Source organism: Pinus tabuliformis, chromosome 3_2, assembly GCF_031772625.1.
Source record: "Pinus tabuliformis cultivar Carrire ecotype Pingquan chromosome 3_2, CPIR1, whole genome shotgun sequence".
NCBI classification, from domain to species: Eukaryota; Viridiplantae; Streptophyta; class Pinopsida; order Pinales; family Pinaceae; genus Pinus; species Pinus tabuliformis.
Window position 1 is genome coordinate 291,339,319 of NC_142302.1, and position 6,371 is coordinate 291,345,689.

General features: G+C 40.5%; 1 pseudogene across 1 annotated transcript; it reads left to right on the top strand.

Moving 5' to 3' along the window:
* The first annotated feature begins 737 nt into the window (after positions 1-737).
* On the top strand, positions 738-2,078 carry LOC149180748 (protein ALUMINUM SENSITIVE 3-like; annotated as a pseudogene). The gene is made up of 3 exons (XR_016257488.1): positions 738-1,006; positions 1,419-1,667; positions 1,764-2,078. The product of XR_016257488.1 is annotated as a protein ALUMINUM SENSITIVE 3-like (transcript).
* The last annotated feature ends 4,293 nt before the right edge of the window (positions 2,079-6,371 follow it).

The window sequence follows — 6,371 nt, forward strand, 5'->3', positions numbered from 1 at the left end:
TTGATTTAATGCTTTCCCACTTGTAAATCCCATCCTTATGCTCTGACGCCAGCTAATATAAATAACATAAGTATCTACCTAATGTAAATCACATAACTCGATACTTCGAGTCCTTCACTTATTTGGGCCTTAGTGTGACACCTGGTGCTCCTCTTGTGTAAAAATTAATATTAGGTTAATAATAAATTAATATTATAATTTAATTTTAAATAGAAAATTTAATTTTTTTATTTTAAATTAAAAATTAAAAGAAAATAAAAAACAATGAAATGAATATCTAGAAATTTTTTTAATTAATAAAATAGTGTATGCTGCTAGTCTACTCTCAATAAAGACAGGAAGTTGAAAGGCAAGTTGTATTGACCTCAGACCATGTAACCAGTGGCCTCACACCAGATAATTTAATCAGTAGTGAGAAAATATTAAGGAAGCCTTTTCTAGTAAATTAATGATTATTTTTTTTTTATTTATTAAATTTTTTGTTAGGATGAAAATAACATTATCATATTCAATAAACATAATGAAAAAGCCATTATTTCCCTGAAAATACAATAAATAAATGAATCATTTTCTTATTGGTTAATATTAAACATTATGTAATGTAGTAAGATTAGTCTTGGGTATTGAATAAGAACAGAAAACCGTTCACTCATTGCATGATGTTTACTATATACTCCCATGCAAATCTTATGACTCATTTGGGCCTTATTGCACTGCCACTTTATCCTCCTCCTCCTCTGTTTGAGAGGGGCAACAACGCTGCTATCTGCAATGAACACGGAGTGGGTTGATTTCCTGAAAGAAATGGTGAAGCCAGTGGCTGCTTTAGCAGTGCCAGCAGTTGCTGTCTTCCTCTCATATCTTCGGAAACTTGAGCTGGAAAAGGAAATGCCATATTCCATAGCAAGGGCCTTTCTCCAGCTCTCTGTTATTGGCTTCGTGTTGCAATTTATCTTCCATCAACAAAATGTGGGGTGGATTTTGTTGGCCTATTTATTCATGGTATGCTCTTTTCTCTCTCTCACTTCACTTCACTTCAATTATGTTTCTTCATAATTGCTGTGTGTAATACAAAATTCATGGCGATTCTCTTCTCGTCGTTAAAGAAAAAATATATCCCATTGTTAGTTGTGCACCTCTGGGAACTAGAGCCTCGTTGTAGAGCTTCCAATTTCAAATTCAGTGAGATAGTAGCTAGTAAAAGAGCGAGTAGCTAAAGTGTAAAGGTAGGGCAGTAGAAGGGCTTATGTTTTGTGTTTGTGCTTTAAGTGCATGACAATGGATACGGTAATCATGTTTATGGTAAGTATACTACTATTTGAGTGATAAGTAAGTATTTCAGAATAGCTGAAAGATGGGCGAGGGCGAATTCTCAATTTTCGAATAATTTGTTTTTCAACACTTTTTTATGCTGTAAGTAAGTGTAGCTGCTTACACTGCAGGCCAGCGGGCACATCATGTACCGTATAATTCATATGTTGCAGGAGCGTGCGTCCATTATGTCTGGAACATCCTTTACATTATGTTTGCTTGTTATATTAAATGTGTTTCCATTCACACCTAGATATATCATTCCCATAGCAGGAATGATGGTTGGAAATACAATGACTGTCACTGGAGTCACCATGAGGCGCCTCCGAGAGGATTTAAAACAACAACAGATCCTGGTTCGTCTATTCATTCCATTTTTATTTTTTTTATTCCCTCTCTAAAATTCGTTTAAAAAAGAAGAAGATGTTGAATGTGCATTTGTGTATATGTAGGTAGAGACAGCTCTAGCCCTAGGGGCATCTCCAAGGCAAGCAATGTTGCCACATGTTAGAAGGGCTGTAAAATTGGCCCTTTCACCTGCTATCGACAATGCAAAGACTGTTGGGCTTATTTCACTACCAGGGGCAATGACTGGCCTTATCATGGGAGGTTCTTCTCCTCTGGAAGCAATTCAACTCCAGTTGGTTGTGATGAATATGGTAATGGGCGCTTCCACCTTCAGCAGTATCATGTCAACTTACCTTGGTTGGCGGGTCTTCTTTACCAAAACATACCAACTTAAAATGGAGGTTCTCCTGCTTAATTAATAATCATTAGAAATTCGACTCCACTTTTTGAAACACGGTTTCCTTCCTACTTGCAATATTAACAAAAATTCAATGTGAATGAGAGATTAAAGACGTTGTGTATCTCAAATCTTTGAATCTATTTATTTGATGTTCATATTTTTAATAATTATTTTGATGGGAAGATTATATTTTTTAAAATTTTAATTTAATGATTAATTATTATTAAATAGATGATATGGATTTAATCTCTACAAAATATTTTAAAACATTTAAAGGTTCATATTGATGTCTAATGTAATTATGTTTTTTTTCTTATTTTTAATTAAATTGATTAATTTAAAACAAACAAAAAAATCTCATATGAATAAGTGTAATATAAAGTGATTTATGGTTTTTTGGACATGTGGTATTGATAAGCTAGGAGGGTGGCATTCATGGGGAGTTCTGGGACGGGGGTGACGTTTATGGGGGAGTTCTCTCTCGTTTTGCAGATTGTCTTAATCATCCTTGTTGCGATGGTTTTGATTGGTTGGATGATTCGGATTACACTTGATTGATCATTTTTCTGAATATCCGGGGGTGGTCATGTGTCTTTGCTCTTGTTGGTCGCCTTTTTCTTCGCGTGAACACACTATTACGAATGCTCCCCAAGAACAATCTTTCTTTTCTCCTGCACTTGAATTGACTCCTTCGGTGGAGTTTCATCCTCTATTACATAGGTGGTCTTTCTGCGAGAAATGTTGCAATTTGCACTGTGTGGGGGCCTTGGTGTGGTGGTCGGGTGGCCCTGTGGATGCTGTTGGTGGCAGTGTAGTTTAGGGTGGTTCCGTATATGTGGGATTTGCACAATGTGCACCTGAATTTCCATTTGGGTTTTTTTTCTGCGTATTCTACCTCGGGCGGGCTTTGCATTTGCTTTTTTTTTTGGGTTGTTTTTGATATATTCCCTCCCGTTTTTGTTTTCTCTCCCCTCTGTGTGGGTGGTGGTGTCAGGGCATGGGTGGTTGAACCTGTGTGCTAGTTTCAGGGTCCTTCTCTGCATTTGGGTGGTGTCGATTCAAAACGTTGTTTGAGGCGTCCATTTTTTCCGGTGCATCACAGGTTTTCCTGGTGCCGTTGGATTGCCTGCTCCACTATTTTCTGGTTATTGACTTTCCAGGGAGTTCCAAGGCTCTCTTTCTCGAGGTGCATTTATGATCCATCTAACAGATCTCTTGCACTCCCTTTTTTGGATCTCATCCTCTCCTCGATCCTTGTCCTTCCTATATTTGATGGGATTATGCCATTTATGGAATCTCAGGTGTATTTGTGTCTTTATTGATTGTGGCTCCTCGTTTCGATGGGTGGGTGTACCTTCTCTTGCTCTTTTTCTCCGAGGTGGCTGCATTTTCGTGGGATCCTGAGGGGCGATGTCGCCATATTTGTACAAGAACTACATGGAACATTGAAGTATTGTTGTTATTACACCCGTTGCTGACTCATTTTATTCCTTTTTTCACCCCCGAGACATTTTCTTTGCCCCTATACAGAGATTTGGTAGGTGCACATCACCCCATAGACTGGACGGGTTTTTAATATATGTTAGCTCTGGTGGGTGGGATGGGTGATGATCTACAGCTGGATGGGGTACTTGCCTGGACTCGGGTGTGGCTGCACAGGAGGCATTCATACAGGCCACGATGGATGCTAAGTGTGCGCGAGGTGGGGCACCTCAACTCCGGAGAGTGGATGGCATGTTTAAGGGTCGGTTGCGGGGGTGGGTGACGTGTTGCATGGGGAATCTACACTTCATGCAAACAAACACACCAGGCTTCATCCTGGGTCTCCATAGTTCAGTTCACTATCGATTTCGCCTACCCTCCCAAAGACCAGGCAGCGGGTTGCTCAGCCCATTAAGCCTTGCGCTCAGATTAAATTCTTAAGCTTTGGTTATGACGTTTTATGGGATCAGGTCACTAGTTTACAGAAGAGGACACTCGTGGGGAGGTGGATTTTTGTTGACCCGACTGAGAAGGATATCCAAGACTGGGTGAACAAAACTTGGTCGCCAATGCTAGGATATACTAAGGTGAGTTTGTTGATGAATGCCTCGTTCAGCTTCCATTTTCTGCACAATGATGACACAAAAAAAATTCTCAAGATCCCCTGGGTACACGATCGATGCTTTCTTCAGCTTCACCGATGGTACATTGGTTTCAATCCTTTATTGCATACGCTGCGAAATGACATCATTTGGGTGAAGCTTCTAGGCCTCCCCCTGGAATTTTGGACTAAGAATGCCTTTATGGTGATTGGGAACTCGATTGGATGCTTCATATACCTAGAGCCTGGTATTATGGGTGCTCATGATAAACAGGTGGCTTGGATTCTGGTTGAGGTCGTTTTTCGGGTGGACTTCTAGAAGACATTGATCTAGAATGGGGGCCAATTAGATTCTGATAACGAATTGACTACTGGGGGATGTCTATATTGCCACTGCACTGGACATCTATTAAATTGTTGCTCAGGTAGACGCAGGTCGTGACATACTAGACGGGGGCACCAAATGAAGTTTCCAAATGATTCACAATGACATGACATTGGATCGGTGGGGGAATCCCCCTTAGGTACCTCCCCTCCTCTCCCTTCTTCTACTTTACATGGTGCTCATTCGTCTCGCCCCCTATCTGGTGCACGTCCCCTAGATACCTTGGCTCCTTACATCCAAATTTCATCCCCTTGTCATGCACACTCTCAGGAGATGGCCAATGAACCTCTTGCAATCCCTCACCCTATCTCAGAACATATGTAGGTGTCCCCTCTACCCTCCCTTGAACCCCCCCTCCATTCCATCTCGTCACCACCAGTGATTTTTCCCTCCCACACCACTTGATAGACAGGAGGTGGTCTCCTCTCCCCACAATTCTGTGGACAATGATATTGAATTTCTCCTACATAACTCAAATTTGAACCTCAAAAATCTGACTATTCATAAAGGAAAGGCTCCCAAGTCGCCCCCTCACATTAGCCTCGCCTCTGCCAAGAATATCACTGTCAGAAAGACTGATAAAAAGGGTAGCCATCATTTTCGGGGCAGATCCTCCTCCCGACCTCCTCCTTTTCAAGACTCATCTCGCCTTCATGATGTTCCTATCCAATCCTATATTGATCATCGAGCACTTAGAGCATAGATGCCCTTTCCAGGTGTCCTATGATGAAGATTCTATCATATAATATTAGGGGTTTGGGGGATCACTCCAAAAAATTGGATCTTTGCCAGATGATTCACTTTCTATGTCTTGCTATCATTTTTATTCAAGAAACCTTATCCTCTGTGGCTCGAGCTATTTCATACTTTTTGGATATCTTCCCAGCATGGAATTTTGCTGGGGTGGACACCACCGACCACTCTGGGGGCTTATTAGCCATGTGGGATCTGCGGAGGGCTGTCTTTCGTGCACATAGTCTCATTGCTAGTATCATGGTATTAGGTTGTATCCGTGGTTATATATGTCATTTTCATCTTCTAAATTTGTACACTCCATATAAAAATCTCTCTGAGTTTTGGGATCGCATACAAAACAACAACATTCTCAACATTAGTGGAATTATATTGGCAAGGGACTTTAATGCCACCCTGTTGGAGCAGGAGAGATGGGGTGTCCATTCTCGATCGGAACCTTTGGCAGATAGGTTGTTCAAACTTTTTGATGGACATCATATGAGGGATATCTTCCCTATTACGATCTCACCTACCTGGAGCAATCACAGAGTGGGGGATGAGTATATAGGTAAGTAACTTGACAGATTTATCATCAAGGAACAATTGGCTGAACAGTTGGGGAATATCAAATCTTTGTTACATAGAACCTATATCTCTGATCACATGTGTTATCTCCACAATATCCCAAGGTTGAGAAAGGAGATCGACAGAGGTAACCTCAAACCACTTAGGGTTCAACAACTAGCCCTGCTAAACTCAAGAGGGCTCTCTCTATGAGCTCACAACCAAATATGACTGGAGTGGGAAAAATATATTAGGCTAGGTATGTTCAGCTCTAGGGCTTTGAAATTTAGGGTTTTTCTAGATGAGGAGTCAAAATCAAGGAACAAGGTCAGATCTCAAGGGTTTAGTTGCAAGAGATATAAAGGAGCAGGGTAGGTATGCCTTTGTGATACTTTGGGGATTTGTCAATGTACTGTATGGTGAAAAAGAAAAGGTTCAAAATGAGCATGGAAAGCATGAATTCATTTATCAGAAGATAGGTAACATAAACATGAAATTCCTAACAAAACAGAGCTTAAATTTATGAATTTTATTTAAAACCTCTA